Source organism: Lathyrus oleraceus, chromosome 5 (genome assembly GCF_024323335.1).
Source record: "Lathyrus oleraceus cultivar Zhongwan6 chromosome 5, CAAS_Psat_ZW6_1.0, whole genome shotgun sequence".
In the NCBI taxonomy this organism is placed as follows: Eukaryota; Viridiplantae; Streptophyta; class Magnoliopsida; order Fabales; family Fabaceae; genus Lathyrus; species Lathyrus oleraceus.
This window is the reverse complement of record NC_066583.1, coordinates 554,611,940-554,631,249: the sequence shown is the minus strand read 5'-3', so window position 1 is coordinate 554,631,249 and position 19,310 is coordinate 554,611,940. Positions and strand designations below refer to the sequence as shown.

General features: G+C 36.5%; 1 non-coding gene across 1 annotated transcript; it reads right to left on the bottom strand.

Moving 5' to 3' along the window:
• Nucleotides 1–13,757: 13,757 nt before the first annotated feature.
• LOC127088648 (small nucleolar RNA R71) lies at nucleotides 13,758–13,864 on the bottom strand. The gene has a single exon (XR_007790475.1). It is a non-coding gene; the product is annotated as a small nucleolar RNA R71 (small nucleolar RNA).
• Nucleotides 13,865–19,310: the final 5,446 nt, after the last annotated feature.

Sequence of the window (19,310 nt, the reverse complement as noted above, 5' to 3'; positions counted from 1 at the left end):
TACCTTTTACCGGATCTAACCTTACGTTAGAATCTAGTTTTTTATTCCTTCGCTTTTATTTTCCTGCCTGATTGAAGAATTCAAGAACAAATCCAACCGACCTGTGGTGGAGTGTTCAAGACTGCTATTTAATTTCTCAGGTTCTTTAATTATTGTTTGAATTTATATATGCCATGTTTTACTGTTTATTTATATTATTTGCCTGAGATGAATCTGTTCATGCATGATAATTATTTAAGTCTGTTTAGCATGTCTGGCTGATTTACTTAGGTATCGGTATGTAGAGTAAGCGGAATGAAGGAATCAAAACCAAATTGGTTTAATTAAGTTTAAAATTAAAATCACTCTTTTTACGGTCTCAATTTACAGGTTTAATAACAAGGTTTTTGTACGAAAGTAAAAGACATAAAGAAGTCAAAAGCAATAGAGCGAGAGTTTGAGTTTTTGACTGGACAGTGTAAATTGGACATTAATTCTAGATCAGGGCGAGAGCAATTTTTAGAGTTAATTAAATTCTAACCTTTTTCAAAAAGTATTTTTAAAGATTGAATGTGAGGACAAGAGTTAAGCATTTGAATTTAATTATATAACCTAAGTCAACAGAGCGAGAGTTTGAGATAAGGGTGTTTAAACTATTAGTGTTTTCTTAAAAAGAGTTTCTACGGATCCTATTGTTTTCAAAAAGTGGTTTTTGACTTAACTATAAGTGACAGCTACATTAATATAAAATCATAGTTTATTCAACAGAGCGAGAGTTTGAGATAAGACTTTTAATCAATAGCGTCAACTGAAAAGATTTATTTTAAAACCAAGAAACCAACAAAGAATTGATTCCCTAATTACGACGAACTACATACCGATATCCGCTTATTAGATATTTATTTTAGATCTTATTTTAGTTTTAGCTTTTCCCCCAAACAATCAAAGTATTACCTGCCTTAGCTTTACGAAGTAACCTTAGATAGCGGTATATCGATTCATAAGTCCCTGTGGGATCGATATCTTTTAAAACTACGCGATAGAACTGTGCACTTGCAGTTTGTACCCCAAATTCGACTCATAAAGTCGCGATCAACTCTTAATAGCAAACTACGTGGAAAGTCGATGAATATAAGTGAATGAGTCCCAAAGTAACATAAAAAATATATATATATCAGGAAATGCACTAATTAAGTTAGGTGATCCTTACCAGATCATTTAATCTAAAGGTTGCAGATCATACAAAAGCATAATATGAAAGATCCATTATGAGTTGGTTCAGCAGGTATCTGGTACTGAACTTGGTAGGGCGGACTACAGTCCGATCCCCCGCAATTTGCAATGGACTGAATAACAAAGTTATCCGACTTATGTACCAGAACTTCTAGCTAAAAGGGGATCAGAATCACTAACCGGTTACTCCACTATGTGCGCGAAAAGATAAAGGGCTTAATGTGATTTCGCTAGAATGAAAACGGGTGAAATAAGAGTAAAGGAACTAGGATAGCTATAATGGCATTACTCGAACTGGTTTGCATAAGGTGAGGTTATCTGAGGTTGTGACGGTGGTTGTTGATGTCAAGATTAAAACCAAGTTACTTCTAAACAAGGTTCACATGCAACCTAGTACGAATTGATGTGTGTTTCGAAATTTCATCTGGCTAAAATTTTTAAAACAAGTTCTATACTGTATTTTGCTTGAGGACAAGCAAAGATCTAAGTATGGGGGAGTTTGATAACATGAAATAGTATCACATTCTAGGACTCAATTTAATTAAATTATATTATTATTTACTTCAATTTATTTCATTTTATTAGATATTACGCGGTATTTTCTTTCTATTTATCTCAGGTGGTTTATTTGAAGCACAAGTAAAAAAGGAAGAAAATGAGGTGCAAAAAGGAATGAAAAGAAGCTAATATCAAAAGCCAAAGCCCAACCCAAAAAGCACAGGCGCTGTGCCTGTGACGAGCGTCACAAAGGCTGTGACGAGCGTCACGCTTTGCACACTCCTGTGACGAGCGTCACACATGGTGTGACGGACGTCACACATGGTGTGACGGACGTCACACATGGTGTGACGGACGTCACACATGGTGTGACGGACGTCACACCGTTCCCCTATATTTTTGGCACCAGGAACGCAACTGACCACGTTGAAACAGACCACGTTGAAGCTACTTCCACGCTTGACCCTCGGAACGTAAAGACCGTGTACACGGAAAACCCTTGGAAGCAGTTACACAAGTAGCAGTATAAATAGTAGCATTTTGGAAAGCTCTCGGTTCGAAGCTTTTTCCAGATTTCTTTACCGTTTTCGCTTTTTCGCATTTTTTCTTTTCCAGCAGTACGAGCACATTTTTTACAGCATAGCTTTTACGATTTTTATTTTGTTTCCCTTGCAATTTCTATTTTCCTTTTTAGCATTTAATTAATTGTTTTTCGCACAATAGTTTCTACACCGAAAACTATTGTGTACCTTTTACCGGATCTAACCTTACGTTAGAATCTAGTTTTTTATTCCTTCGCTTTTATTTTCCTGCCTGATTGAAGAATTCAAGAACAAATCCAACCGACCTGTGGTGGAGTGTTCAAGACTGCTATTTAATTTCTCAGGTTCTTTAATTATTGTTTGAATTTATATATGCCATGTTTTACTGTTTATTTATATTATTTGCCTGAGATGAATCTGTTCATGCATGATAATTATTTAAGTCTGTTTAGCATGTCTGGCTGATTTACTTAGGTATCGGTATGTAGAGTAAGCGGAATGAAGGAATCAAAACCAAATTGGTTTAATTAAGTTTAAAATTAAAATCACTCTTTTTACGGTCTCAATTTACAGGTTTAATAACAAGGTTTTTGTACGAAAGTAAAAGACATAAAGAAGTCAAAAGCAATAGAGCGAGAGTTTGAGTTTTTGACTGGACAGTGTAAATTGGACATTAATTCTAGATCAGGGCGAGAGCAATTTTTAGAGTTAATTAAATTCTAACCTTTTTCAAAAAGTATTTTTAAAGATTGAATGTGAGGACAAGAGTTAAGCATTTGAATTTAATTATATAACCTAAGTCAACAGAGCGAGAGTTTGAGATAAGGGTGTTTAAACTATTAGTGTTTTCTTAAAAAGAGTTTCTACGGATCCTATTGTTTTCAAAAAGTGGTTTTTGACTTAACTATAAGTGACAGCTACGTTAATATAAAATCATAGTTTATTCAACAGAGCGAGAGTTTGAGATAAGACTTTTAATCAATAGCGTCAACTGAAAAGATTTATTTTAAAACCAAGAAACCAACAAAGAATTGATTCCCTAATTACGACGAACTACATACCGATATCCGCTTATTAGATATTTATTTTAGATCTTATTTTAGTTTTAGCTTTTCCCCCAAACAATCAAAGTATTACCTGCCTTAGCTTTACGAAGTAACCTTAGATAGCGGTATATCGATTCATAAGTCCCTGTGGGATCGATATCTTTTAAAACTACGCGATAGAACTGTGCACTTGCAGTTTGTACCCCAAATTCGACTCATAAAGTCGCGATCAACTCTTAATAGCAAACTACGTGGAAAGTCGATGAATATAAGTGAATGAGTCCCAAAGTAACATAAAAAATATATATATATCAGGAAATGCACTAATTAAGTTAGGTGATCCTTACCAGATCATTTAATCTAAAGGTTGCAGATCATACAAAAGCATAATATGAAAGATCCATTATGAGTTGGTTCAGCAGGTATCTAGTACTGAACTTGGTAGGGCGGACTACAGTCCGATCCCCCGCAATTTGCAATGGACTGAATAACAAAGTTATCCGACTTATGTACCAGAACTTCTAGCTAAAAGGGGATCAGAATCACTAACCGGTTACTCCACTATGTGCGCGAAAAGATAAAGGGCTTAAAGTGATTTCGCTAGAATGAAAACAGGTGAAATAAGAGTAAAGGAACTAGGATAGCTATAATGGCATTACTCGAACTGGTTTGCATAAGGTGAGGTTATCTGAGGTTGTGACGGTGGTTGTTGATGTCAAGATTAAAACCAAGTTACTTCTAAACAAGGTTCACATGCAACCTAGTACGAATTGATGTGTGTTTCGAAATTTCATCTGGCTAAAATTTTTAAAACAAGTTCTATACTGTATTTTGCTTGAGGACAAGCAAAGATCTAAGTATGGGGGAGTTTGATAACATGAAATAGTATCACATTCTAGGACTCAATTTAATTAAATTATATTATTATTTACTTCAATTTATTTCATTTTATTAGATATTACGCGGTATTTTCTTTCTATTTATCTCAGGTGGTTTATTTGAAGCACAAGTAAAAAAGGAAGAAAATGAGGTGCAAAAAGGAATGAAAAGAAGCTAATATCAAAAGCCAAAGCCCAGCCCAAAAAGCACAGGCGATGTGCCTGTGACGAGCGTCACAAAGGCTGTGACGAGCGTCACGCTTTGCACACTCCTGTGACGAGCGTCACACATGGTGTGACGGACGTCACACCGTTCCCCTATATTTTTGGCACCAGGAACGCAACTGACCACGTTGAAACAGACCACGTTGAAGCTACTTCCACGCTTGACCCTCGGAACGTAAAGACCGTGTACACGGAAAACCCTTGGAAGCAGTTACACAAGTAGCAGTATAAATAGTAGCTTTTTGGAAAGCTCTCGGTTCGAAGCTTTTTCCAGATTTCTTTACCGTTTTCGCTTTTTCGCATTTTTTCTTTTCCAGCAGTACGAGCACATTTTTTACAGCATAGCTTTTACGATTTTTATTTTGTTTCCCTTGCAATTTCTATTTTCCTTTTTAGCATTTAATTAATTCTTTTTCGCACAATAGTTTCTACACCGAAAACTATTGTGTACCTTTTACCGGATCTAACCTTACGTTAGAATCTAGTTTTTTATTCCTTCACTTTTATTTTCCTGCCTGATTGAAGAATTCAAGAACAAATCCAACCGACCTGTGGTGGAGTGTTCAAGACTGCTATTTAATTTCTCAGGTTCTTTAATTATTGTTTGAATTTATATATGCCATGTTTTACTGTTTATTTATATTATTTGCCTGAGATGAATCTGTTCATGCATGATAATTATTTAAGTCTGTTTAGCATGTCTGGCTGATTTACTTAGGTATCGGTATGTAGAGTAAGCGGAATGAAGGAATCAAAACCAAATTGGTTTAATTAAGTTTAAAATTAAAATCACTCTTTTTACGGTCTCAATTTACAGGTTTAATAACAAGGTTTTTGTACGAAAGTAAAAGACATAAAGAAGTCAAAAGCAATAGAGCGAGAGTTTGAGTTTTTGACTGGACAGTGTAAATTGGACATTAATTCTAGATCAGGGCGAGAGCAATTTTTAGAGTTAATTAAATTCTAACCTTTTTCAAAAAGTATTTTTAAAGATTGAATGTGAGGACGAGAGTTAAGCATTTGAATTTAATTATATAACCTAAGTCAACAGAGCGAGAGTTTGAGATAAGGGTGTTTAAACGATTAGTGTTTTCTTAAAAAGAGTTTCTACGGATCCTATTGTTTTCAAAAAGTGGTTTTTGACTTAACTATAAGGGACAGCTACGTTAATATAAAATCATAGTTTATTCAACAGAGCGAGAGTTTGAGATAAGACTTTTAATCAATAGCGTCAACTGAAAAGATTTATTTTAAAACCAAGAAACCAACAAAGAATTGATTCCCTAATTACGACGAACTACATACCGATATCCGCTTATTAGATATTTATTTTAGATCTTATTTTAGTTTTAGCTTTTCCCCCAAACAATCAAAGTATTACCTGCCTTAGCTGTACGAAGTAACCTTAGATAGCGGTATATCGATTCATAAGTCCCTGTGGGATCGATATCTTTTAAAACTACGCGATAGAACTGTGCACTTGCAGTTTGTACCCCAAATTCGACTCATAAAGTCGCGATCAACTCTTAATAGCAAACTACGTGGAAAGTCGATGAATATAAGTGAATGAGTCCCAAAGTAACATAAAAAATATATATATATATCAGGAAATGCACTAATTAAGTTAGGTGATCCTTACCAGATCATTTAATCTAAAGGTTGCAGATCATACAAAAGCATAATATGAAAGATCCATTATGAGTTGGTTCAGCAGGTATCTGGTACTGAACTTGGTAGGGCGGACTACAGTCCGATCCCCCGCAACTTGCAATGGACTGAATAACAAAGTTATCCGACTTATGTACCAGAACTTCTAGCTAAAAGGGGATCAGAATCACTAACCGGTTACTCCACTATGTGCGCGAAAAGATAAAGGGCTTAATGTGATTTCGCTAGAATGAAAACGAGTGAAATAAGAGTAAAGGAATTAGGATAGCTATAATGGCATTACTCGAACTGGTTTGCATAAGGTGAGGTTATCTGAGGTTGTGACGGTGGTTGTTGATGTCAAGATTAAAACCAAGTTACTTCTAAACAAGGTTCACATGCAACCTAGTACGAATTGATGTGTGTTTCGAAATTTCATCTGGCTAAAATTTTTAAAACAAGTTCTATACTGTATTTTGCTTGAGGACAAGCAAAGATCTAAGTATGGGGGAGTTTGATAACATGAAATAGTATCACATTCTAGGACTCAATTTAATTAAATTATATTATTATTTACTTCAATTTATTTCATTTTATTAGATATTACGCGGTATTTTCTTTCTATTTATCTCAGGTGGTTTATTTGAAGCACAAGTAAAAAAAGAGAAAATGAGGTGCAAAAAGGAATGAAAAGAAGCTAATATCAAAAGCCAAAGCCCAGCCCAAAAAGCACAGGCGATGTGCCTGTGACGAGCGTCACAAAGGCTGTGACGAGCGTCACGCTTTGCACACTCCTGTGACGAGCGTCACACATGGTGTGACGGACGTCACACCGTTCCCCTATATTTTTGGCACCAGGAACGCAACTGACCACGTTGAAACAGACCACGTTGAAGCTACTTCCACGCTTGACCCTCGGAACGTAAAGACCGTGTACACGGAAAACCCTTGGAAGCAGTTACACAAGTAGCAGTATAAATAGTAGCTTTTTGGAAAGCTCTCGGTTCGAAGCTTTTTCCAGATTTCTTTACCGTTTTCGCTTTTTCGCATTTTTTCTTTTCCAGCAGTACGAGCACATTTTTTACAGCATAGCTTTTACGATTTTATTTTTTGTTTCCCTTGCAATTTCTATTTTCCTTTTTAGCATTTAATTAATTCTTTTTCGCACAATAGTTTCTACACCGAAAACTATTGTGTACCTTTTACCGGATCTAACCTTACGTTAGAATCTAGTTTTTTATTCCTTCGCTTTTATTTTCCTGCCTGATTGAAGAATTCAAGAACAAATCCAACCGACCTGTGGTGGAGTGTTCAAGACTGCTATTTAATTTCTCAGGTTCTTTAATTATTGTTTGAATTTATATATGCCCTGTTTTACTGTTTATTTATATTATTTGCCTGAGATGAATCTGTTCATGCATGATAATTATTTAAGTCTGTTTAGCATGTCTGGCTGATTTACTTAGGTATCGGTATGTAGAGTAAGCGGAATGAAGGAATCAAAACCAAATTGGTTTAATTAAGTTTAAAATTAAAATCACTCTTTTTACGGTCTCAATTTACAGGTTTAATAACAAGGTTTTTGTACGAAAGTAAAAGACATAAAGAAGTCAAAAGCAATAGAGCGAGAGTTTGAGTTTTTGACTGGACAGTGTAAATTGGACATTAATTCTAGATCAGGACGAGAGCAATTTTTAGAGTTAATTAAATTCTAACCTTTTTCAAAAAGTATTTTTAAAGATTGAATGTGAGGACGAGAGTTAAGCATTTGAATTTAATTATATAACCTAAGTCAACAGAGCGAGAGTTTGAGATAAGGGTGTTTAAACGATTAGTGTTTTCTTAAAAAGAGTTTCTACGGATCCTATTGTTTTCAAAAAGTGGTTTTTGACTTAACTATAAGTAACAGCTACGTTAATATAAAATCATAGTTTATTCAACATAGCGAGAGTTTGAGATAAGACTTTTAATCAATAGCGTCAACTGAAAAGATTTATTTTAAAACCAAGAAACCAACAAAGAATTGATTCCCTAATTACGACGAACTACATACCGATATCCGCTTATTAGATATTTATTTTAGATCTTATTTTAGTTTTAGCTTTTCCCCCAAACAATCAAAGTATTACCTGCCTTAGCTTTACGAAGTAACCTTAGATAGCGGTATATCGATTCATAAGTCCCTGTGGGATCGATATCTTTTAAAACTACGCGATAGAACTGTGCACTTGCAGTTTGTACCCCAAATTCGACTCATAAAGTCGCGATCAACTCTTAATAGCAAACTACGTGGAAAGTCGATGAATATAAGTGAATGAGTCCCAAAGTAACATAAAAAATATATATATATATCAGGAAATGCACTAATTAAGTTAGGTGATCCTTACCAGATCATTTAATCTAAAGGTTGCAGATCATACAAAAGAATAATATGAAAGATCCATTATGAGTTGGTTCAGCAGGTATCTGGTACTGAACTTGGTAGGGCGGACTACGGTCCGATCCCCTGCAATTTGCAATGGACTGAATAACAAAGTTATCCGACTTATGTACCAGAACTTCTAGCTAAAAGGGGATCAAAATTACTAACCGATTACTCCACTATGTGCGCGAAAAGATAAAGGGCTTAATGTGATTTCGCTAGAATGAAAACGGGTGAAATAAGAGTAAAGGAACTAGGATAGCTATAATGGCATTACTCGAACTGGTTTGCATAAGGTGAGGTTATCTGAGGTTGTGACGGTGGTTGTTGATGTCAAGATTAAAACCAAGTTACTTCTAAACAAGGTTCACATGCAACCTAGTACGAATTGATGTGTGTTTCGAAATTTCATCTGGCTAAAATTTTTAAAACAAGTTCTATACTGTATTTTGCTTGAGGACAAGCAAAGATCTAAGTATGGGGGAGTTTGATAACATGAAATAGTATCACATTCTAGGACTCAATTTAATTAAATTATATTATTATTTACTTCAATTTATTTCATTTTATTAGATATTACGCGGTATTTTCTTTCTATTTATCTCAGGTGGTTTATTTGAAGCACAAGTAAAAAAGGAAGAAAATGAGGTGCAAAAAGGAATGAAAAGAAGCTAATATCAAAAGCCAAAGCCCAGCCCAAAAAGCACAGGCGATGTGCCTGTGACGAGCGTCACAAAGGCTGTGACGAGCGTCACGCTTTGCACACTCCTGTGACGAGCGTCACACATGGTGTGACGGACGTCACACCGTTCCCCTATATTTTTGGCACCAGGAACGCAACTGACCACGTTGAAACAGACCACGTTGAAGCTACTTCCACGCTTGACCCTCGGAACGTAAATACCGTGTACACGGAAAACCCTTGGAAGCAGTTACACAAGTAGCAGTATAAATAGTAGCTTTTTGGAAAGCTCTCGGTTCAAAGCTTTTTCCATATTTCTTTACCGTTTTCGCTTTTTCGCATTTTTTCTTTTCCAGCAGTACGAGCACATTTTTTACAGCATAGCTTTTACGATTTTTATTTTGTTTCCCTTGCAATTTCTATTTTCCTTTTTAGCATTTAATTAATTCTTTTTCGCACAATAGTTTCTACACCGAAAACTATTGTGTACCTTTTACCGGATCTAACCTTACGTTAGAATCTAGTTTTTTATTCCTTCGCTTTTATTTTCCTGCCTGATTGAAGAATTCAAGAACAAATCCAACCGACCTGTGGTGGAGTGTTCAAGACTGCTATTTAATTTCTCAGGTTCTTTAATTATTGTTTGAATTTATATATGCCCTGTTTTACTGTTTATTTATATTATTTGCCTGAGATGAATCTGTTCATGCATGATAATTATTTAAGTCTGTTTAGCATGTCTGGCTGATTTACTTAGGTATCGGTATGTAGAGTAAGCGGAATGAAGGAATCAAAACCAAATTGGTTTAATTAAGTTTAAAATTAAAATCACTCTTTTTACGGTCTCAATTTACAGGTTTAATAACAAGGTTTTTGTACGAAAGTAAAAGACATAAAGAAGTCAAAAGCAATAGAGCGAGAGTTTGAGTTTTTGACTTGATAGTGTAAATTGGACATTAATTCTAGATCAGGGCGAGAGCAATTTTTAGAGTTAATTAAATTCTAACCTTTTTCAAAAAGTATTTTTAAAGATTGAATGTGAGGACGAGAGTTAAGCATTTGAATTTAATTATATAACCTAAGTCAACAGAGCGAGAGTTTGAGATAAGGGTGTTTAAACGATTAGTGTTTTCTTAAAAAGAGTTTCTACGGATCCAATTGTTTTCAAAAAGTGGTTTTTGACTTAACTATAAGTGACAGCTACGTTAATATAAAATCATAGTTTATTCAACAGAGCGAGAGTTTGAGATAAGACTTTTAATCAATAGCGTCAACTGAAAAGATTTATTTTAAAACCAAGAAACCAACAAAGAATTGATTCCCTAATTACGACGAACTACATACCGATATCCGCTTATTAGATATTTATTTTAGATCTTATTTTAGTTTTAGCTTTTCCCCCAAACAATCAAAGTATTACCTGCCTTAGCTTTACGAAGTAACCTTAGATAGCGGTATATCGATTCATAAGTCCCTGTGGGATCGATATCTTTTAAAACTACGCGATAGAACTGTGCACTTGCAGTTTGTACCCCAAATTCGACTCATAAAGTCGCGATCAACTCTTAATAGCAAACTACGTGGAAAGTCGATGAATATAAGTGAATGAGTCCCAAAGTAACATAAAAAATATATCTATATATCAGGAAATGCACTAATTAAGTTAGGTGATCCTTACCAGATCATTTAATCTAAAGGTTGCAGATCATACAAAAGCATAATATGAAAGATCCATTATGAGTTGGTTCAGCAGGTATCTGGTACTGAACTTGGTAGGGCGGACTACGGTCCGATCCCCCGCAATTTGCAATGGACTGAATAACAAAGTTATCCGACTTATGTACCAGAACTTCTAGCTAAAAGGGGATCAGAATTACTAACCGATTACTCCACTATGTGCGCGAAAAGATAAAGGGCTTAATGTGATTTCGCTAGAATGAAAACGGGTGAAATAAGAGTAAAGGAACTAGGATAGCTATAATGGCATTACTCGAACTGGTTTGCATAAGGTGAGGTTATCTGAGGTTGTGACGGTGGTTGTTGATGTCAAGATTAAAACCAAGTTACTTCTAAACAAGGTTCACATGCAACCTAGTACGAATTGATGTGTCTTTCGAAATTTCATCTGGCTAAAATTTTTAAAACAAGTTCTATACTGTATTTTGCTTGAGGACAAGCAAAGATCTAAGTATGGGGGAGTTTGATAACATGAAATAGTATCACATTCTAGGACTCAATTTAATTAAATTATATTATTATTTACTTCAATTTATTTCATTTTATTAGATATTACGCGGTATTTTCTTTCTATTTATCTCAGGTGGTTTATTTGAAGCACAAGTAAAAAAGGAAGAAAATGAGGTGCAAAAAGGAATGAAAAGAAGCTAATATCAAAAGCCAAAGCCCAGCCCAAAAAGCACAGGCGATGTGCCTGTGACGAGCGTCACAAAGGCTGTGACGAGCGTCACGCTTTGCACACTCCTGTGACGAGCGTCACACATGGTGTGACGGACGTCACACCGTTCCCCTATATTTTTGGCACCAGGAACGCAACTGACCACGTTGAAACAGACCACGTTGAAGCTACTTCCACGCTTGTCCCTCGGAACGTAAAGACCGTGTACACGGAAAACCCTTGGAAGCAGTTACACAAGTAGCAGTATAAATAGTAGCTTTTTGGAAAGCTCTCGGTTCGAAGCTTTTTCCAGATTTCTTTACCGTTTTCGCTTTTTCGCATTTTTTCTTTTCCAGCAGTTCGAGCACATTTTTTACAGCATAGCTTTTACGATTTTTATTTTGTTTCCCTTGCAATTTCTATTTTCCTTTTTAGCATTTAATTAATTCTTTTTCGCACAATAGTTTCTACACCGAAAACTATTGTGTACCTTTTACCGGATCTAACCTTACGTTAGAATCTAGTTTTTTATTCCTTCGCTTTTATTTCCTGCCTGATTGAAGAATTCAAGAACAAATCCAACCGACCTGTGGTGGAGTGTTCAAGACTGCTATTTAATTTCTCAGGTTCTTTAATTATTGTTTGAATTTATATATGCCCTGTTTTACTGTTTATTTATATTATTTGCCTGAGACGAATCTGTTCATGCATGATAATTATTTAAGTCTGTTTAGCATGTCTGGCTGATTTACTTAGGTATCGGTATGTAGAGTAAGCGGAATGAAGGAATCAAAACCAAATTGGTTTAATTAAGTTTAAAATTAAAATCACTCTTTTTACGGTCTCAATTTACAGGTTTAATAACAAGGTTTTTGTACGAAAGTAAAAGACATAAAGAAGTCAAAAGCAATAGAGCGAGAGTTTGAGTTTTTGACTGGACAGTGTAAATTGGACATTAATTCTAGATCAGGGCGAGAGCAATTTTTAGAGTTAATTAAATTCTAACCTTTTTCAAAAAGTATTTTTAAAGATTGAATGTGAGGACGAGAGTTAAGCATTTGAATTTAATTATATAACCTAAGTCAACAGAGCGAGAGTTTGAGATAAGGGTGTTTAAACTATTAGTGTTTTCTTAAAAAGAGTTTCTACGGATCCAATTGTTTTCAAAAAGTGGTTTTTGACTTAACTATAAGTGACAGCTACGTTAATATAAAATCATAGTTTATTCAACAGAGCGAGAGTTTGAGATAAGATTTTTAATCAATAGCGTCAACTGAAAAGATTTATTTTAAAACCAAGAAACCAACAAAGAATTGATTCCCTAATTACGACGAACTACATACCGATATTCGCTTATTAGATATTTATTTTAGATCTTATTTTAGTTTTAGCTTTTCCCCCAAACAATCAAAGTATTACCTGCCTTAGCTTTACGAAGTAACCTTAGATAGCGGTATATCGATTCATAAGTCCCTGTGGGATCGATATCTTTTAAAACTACGCGATAGAACTGTGCACTTGCAGTTTGTACCCCAAATTCGACTCATAAAGTCGCGATCAAGTTTTTGGCGCCGTTGTCGGGGACTTTTATTTAGTCGATATCGTAACTCTTCTGTTACGCTGTAGAGACTAAGGCTTTTCTTTCTCTTTTCTTTCTTTCGTTGATTTGTATGCCACACACTCGCTCTCAAGGCGAACCGTTCTACTTACGAATCAACGATATCGAACTATATCTCCGAGTCTTACGACGAATTCGGGAATATCGTGCTGCAAACAATCTCCCTCCTGTTGAACTTCCTGATTTCAAAAATATTTTCCCTTCGATACCTGAGATGGCAGAACCAGCTCGTGCTCTTAGAGATTACGCCGCTCCATCGCAAGATGAGCCGCATTCAAGTATTGCTCCACCCGCAATCGAAGCAAACAACTTTGAACTCAAACCTTCACTGTTGCAGGCAGTACAACAGAACCAATTCTCTGGAAATCCTACCGAGGATCCAAACCTTCATTTATCCGTATTTGTCCAATACGCTGATACTGTTAAAGCTAATGGTGTCACTTCAGAGGCAATTCGACTTCGTCTTTTTCCTTTCTCATTAAGAGATAGCGCTAGAAGATGGCTTCAATCTCTTCCTTCAAACTCAGTCACCACATGGAACGAGTTGAAGAAAGTTTTTCTTGCTCGATATTTTCCGCCAAGCAAAACAGCTATGTTAAGAGCCCAGATAAATGGATTTAAACAGAAAGATAACGAGTCTCTTTTCGAAGCATGGGAAAGATACAAAGACATGATGAGACTTTGTCCACACCATGGTTTAGAGGACTGGTTAGTAATTCATACCTTCTATAATGGTCTCCTGTACAACACGAGGTTAACAATAGATGCCGCCGCAGGTGGTGCACTAATGAACAAACCTTATGCTGACGCTTACCAACTTATCGAAAGCATGGCTCAAAACCACTATCAGTGGGGAAGCGAACGAACAATGGTAGAAAAACCTCAAACGAAAACTAGCATGTACGAGATAAGTAACCTTGATCATGTTAATGCAAAAGTGGATGCTCTGGTCCAGAAAATTGAAAGTTTAAATGTATCACCTCCAGCAACCGTAGTTGCCATAACTCAGAGTTGCGAAGTCTGTCGAATCCAAGGTCACACTCCTGCAGATTGTCAACTCATAATAGGAATCCAAGCGGAGCAAGTAAACTATGCTCAAGGAAGCCCCTACTCGCACACCTATAACTCAAATTGGAAGAATCACCCCAATTTTTCATATAAGAGTAATAATGCTTTATACGCACATGGACAATCTCCAAATCAAGCCCCAGCTATACCTCTGGGATATCAGAAGCCGATCCCATCTACACCTAACAATAACGCCCCTAGGAAATCCAACTTGGAAATCATGATGGAAAACTTTATAGCTTCTCAACAGCAAACCAATAAAGATTTCTTAAACCAGAATGTACACACTGGCGAACAAATTAAACAACTAGCAAGTAAAGTAGATGCCCTGGCTACTCATAACAAAATGCTGGAAACGCAAATTTCACAAGTAGCTCAACAACAAGCGCCTACTGCTGCCCCAACTGGTACATTTCCTGGCCAACCCCAACCTAACCCAAGAAGCCACGCTCATGCAATTATACTGAGAAGTGGAACGGAAGTGGAAGGACCGTCTGACCCAAGGATAGAAAACCAAAACTCTAAAAAGTCAACTGAGGAGGAAAGTGAACCTAAGGAAAAGGAAGAGAGTAACAAGGAAATCGTAGAAAAGAAGGAACCTTATGTACCTCCACCACCTTATAAACCGCCTATCCCTTACCCTCAAAGGCTTATTAAAACCAAAGATGCGGGCCAATTCAAAAAATTTGTTGACCTACTAAAACAATTAAACGTCACAATTCCGTTTACAGAAGCTATTACGCAGATGCCCTCATATGCCAAGTTTTTAAAAGAAATTCTTTCTAATAAAAGGAAACTTGAAGATAGCAAAACCGTTACACTCACCGCTGAATGTAGCGCTATAATCCAGAATATGCCTCCTAAACTTAAAGACCCAGGTAGTTTCTCTATACCCTGTCACATAGGAAAATTTGTCATTGACAAAGCCTTATGCGATTTAGGAGCCGGTATTAGTGTTATGCCTTTATCCATATGCAAGAGACTTGAAATGGGAGAATTACGACCAACTAAAATGTCTGTGCAACTAGCAGATCGTTCCGTCAAATATCCTGTAGGAATTCTTGAAAACGTTCCAGTGCGCATAGGTCAATTCTACATTCCAACTGATTTTATAATTATGGATATTAGAGAAGATGAAGTTACACCCATTATACTAGGAAGACCGTTCTTAGCAACTGCCGGTGCAATCATAGACGTGAAACGAGGACGACTCACTTTTGAAGTAGGAGAAGAGAAAATTGAGTTCATTCTTTCCCAATTTTTGAAAGCACCTGCAATAGAAGATACATGTTACTTCATGGATATCATCGATGAATGCATAAAAGAAACGGAGTTAGAAAAAGACAAATCATCTGACTATCTTGTAGAAGACAAACTTAACCAATGTTTAGCAATAACACCGGACCTTACGCAATGCCTTAAGAAACCAACCTTAGACCCGAAAACACTTCCCAAGAATATGAGATATGAATTCTTAGACTTAGAGCTTGAACGACCAGTGATAGTTAATGCTGACCTAGGAAGACTCGAAACAGAAAAACTCCTGCATATCTTAAGAAAATATCCAACCGCACTAGGTTACAACATCACCGATCTTAAAGGAATAAGTCCCTCTATTTGTATGCACCGCATCATGCTAGAAGAAGACTGTAAAACTTCTAGGGAACATCAGAGGAGACTAAACCCGATCCTGAGTGAGGTAGTGAAGAAGGAAATAACCAAGTTATTAGAGGCAGGTATCATATATCCTATATCTGATAGCAAATGGGTTAGTCCTGTACACGTAGTACCAAAGAAAGGAGGTGTAACAGTCATTGAAAATGAAAAAGGAGAAACTATAACCAAACGAATCGAATCGGGATGGAGAATGTGCATTGACTATAGGAAACTAAACAAAGCAACCCGAAAAGATCATTTCCCTTTACTATTCATTGACCAGATGTTAGAACGATTAGCAAAACACTCTCATTTCTGCTATCTAGACGGTTACTCAGGTTTCTTTCAAATACCAATTCACCCTGATGACCAAGAAAAGACAACGTTCACGTGCCCTTTTGGTACCTTCGCTTATAGACGAATGCCGTTTGGCTTGTGTAACGCTCCTGCAACTTTCCAAAGGTGCATGATGGCATATTCGCCGATTTTCTAGAAAACATCATGGAAGTATTTATGGATGACTTTTCCGTATGCGGACAAAGCTTTGAAGAATGTCTTGAAAACCTAGAGAGAGTTCTAGAGCGATGTGTAAAAGTAAACCTAGTACTTAATTGGGAAAAATGTCACTTTATGGTACAAGAAGGAATTGTTTTAGGACACATCATCTCGAACAGAGGAATTGAAGTAGACAAAGCTAAAATAGAGGTAATCGAAAATCTTCAACCCCCGAAAACTGTGAGAGAAGTACGAAGCTTCTTAGGACATGCCGATTTCTACCGACGATTCATTAAAGACTTCTCTAAAATAACTAAACCTTTAACCGGGTTATTAATGAAAGATGCTGAATTCATATTCGACAATAAATGTTTAGAAGCATTTCAAACGCTTAAACAAGCACTGATCTCCGCACCCATAATGCAGACACCAGATTGGAATGAACCATTCGAAATAATGTGTGGTGCTAGTTATTACGCTGTTTTGGGACAACGAAAGGATAAAAAGCTTCATGTTATATATTACGCAAGTAGAACTCTAGATGAAGCACAAATGAATTACGCCACAACCGAGAAAGAACTTCTAGCAGTAGTGTTTGCGCTAGATAAATTTCGTTCTTACTTGGTCGGAGCCAAAATAATCATCTACACTGACCACGCTGCTATCAAATACCTCTTAACAAAAAAGGATGCTAAACATAGACTCCTAAGGTGGATCCTTTTGCTACAAGAGTTCGATTTGGAAATCAAAGACAAGAAAGGAACTGAAAACGTAGTAGCAGATCACCTCTCTAGACTTGAGAACCTTGAACCGGAAAGAACATCAATCAACGATGATTTCTCGTACGATAAACTTATAGCTACTTTGGAAGAAAATAACGCTGATAAACAGGTAGAAACCACTTTAGCTATATCTGTTACACCGTGGTACGCTGACCTCGTCAATTATTTAGCTGCTGGAATAGTTCCACCTACCTTATCCTACCAGCAGAAGAAATGATTCTTCTATGACATAAAACACTATTACTGGGATGACCCCTTACTTTTTAAAAGAGGCCCCGATGGTATTTTCCGTCAGTGTATACCCGAAGAAGAGGTAGAAAATATAATCCAACACTGTCACTCCACTCCTTATGGTGGACACGCAAGTACATCCATAACCTGCTCTAAAATCCTACAAGCCGGTTTCTATTGGCCAAATATATGGAAGGATGTACATGCAGCTATTAAGAAATGTGACCGATGTCAACGCACAGGAAACATATCTAGACGTGACGAGATGCCACAAAAGGGCGTTTTGGAAGTAGAGATTTTCGACGTGTGGGGAATAGACTTCATGGGACCTTTTCCATCGTCTTTCGGTAACAAATACATACTCGTGGCAGTTGACTACGTATCGAAATGGATTGAAGCTATAGCTTCTCCAACAAACGATACACGAGTAGTAACTAGACTCTTTAAGAATATAATATTTCCAAGGTTTGGTGTCCCAATAATAGTAGTCAGTGATGGTGGATCGCATTTCATATCCAAGATACTCGAAAAACTACTGCTTAAGTATGGCGTAAGACATAGAGTAGCGACACCTTACCACCCTCAAACCAGTGGGCAAGTGGAAGTGTCTAACAGAGAAATCAAACAGATACTAGAGAAAACAGTCGCCACTTCAAGGAAAGACTGGTCATTGAAATTACCAGAAGCTTTATGGGCTTACCGAACTGCTTACAAAACTCCCATAGGGACAACCCCATTTAAGCTAATTTATGGAAAATCTTGTCACCTCCCGGTAGAATTAGAAGATTAAGCCTATTGGGCTATTAAAAATCTAAATTTAAACTATAAAGTCGCCGGCGAAAAGAGAATCCTTGATATAAGCGAATTAGAGGAACTCAGAAGAGACGCTTACGAAAATGCCAGAATCTACAAAGAAAGAACAAAACAATGGCATGACAAGCGCATATCAAGGAAAATCTTCAAACAAGGAGATACAGTCCTTTTATTTAACTCCAGACTAAAGTTATTCCCGGGAAAACTACGATCTAGATGGTCAGGTCCTTTTCAAATCACCAATGTTTTTCCCAGTGGAGCAGTAGAAATTAAAGGCAAATCTATGGAACCATTTACCGTAAACGGGCAACGTCTAAAACATTATCACTATGCAGAAAACACTGAAGATTCGCAAGTCTTGCACTTAGACGAAATGCCTCAAGAACTTATAGATTATCATTGATAGTTTTTATGTCGAGCTTGCGACATTAAACAAAGCGCTTAGTGGGAGACAACCCACAAATATTTTATTATTTTCTTCTATTATTATTTTTCTATTTCTTCCTTAATTATTCTTTTAATTTTTGTCTAGTATTCATTCTTAATTTATTTTAATTTATTAAAAACTTTTCTCTTCTTCTTTCGGCATTTGGCCAAATCCTGACTAAAACTCTTGTTTTTCTTTTCTCTAGCTAACACTAACCCGATGGGACAAATTGATCGTATGGGTATCAAATTCAGAGGAACAGCTCAGAAACAAAAGTTTGAGGAACTAGCCACGAGAGAGATGCTACCTAGTCTGTATGCTGATGACTGGGCAATGACTGCCCTTGGACTAAGACAAAGTGTCCTGTATTTGCTGAGTTAGATAGGGTGGGAAACCGCTCTTATCCGTAGATAATTTGTCACTTACCGGAGACTGACTCTAGAATTCCTTAGCTCTCTGATCTATCTACCCAGCCATGGAAAAGGAATAAGCAGAGGTTTCATCCAGTTCAGAATGTTTAACATGGAGTATCAATTTAATATTCAAGACTTTACCAACCTTTTAGGTTTCCCTACATCCTTTGACACATTCACAGTGAGCCAAGAAGAACTTTTTGAATATAGAGAACTTGAACACTTTTGGGGTAACTTGACTGGAAATGACGATCCCGAGG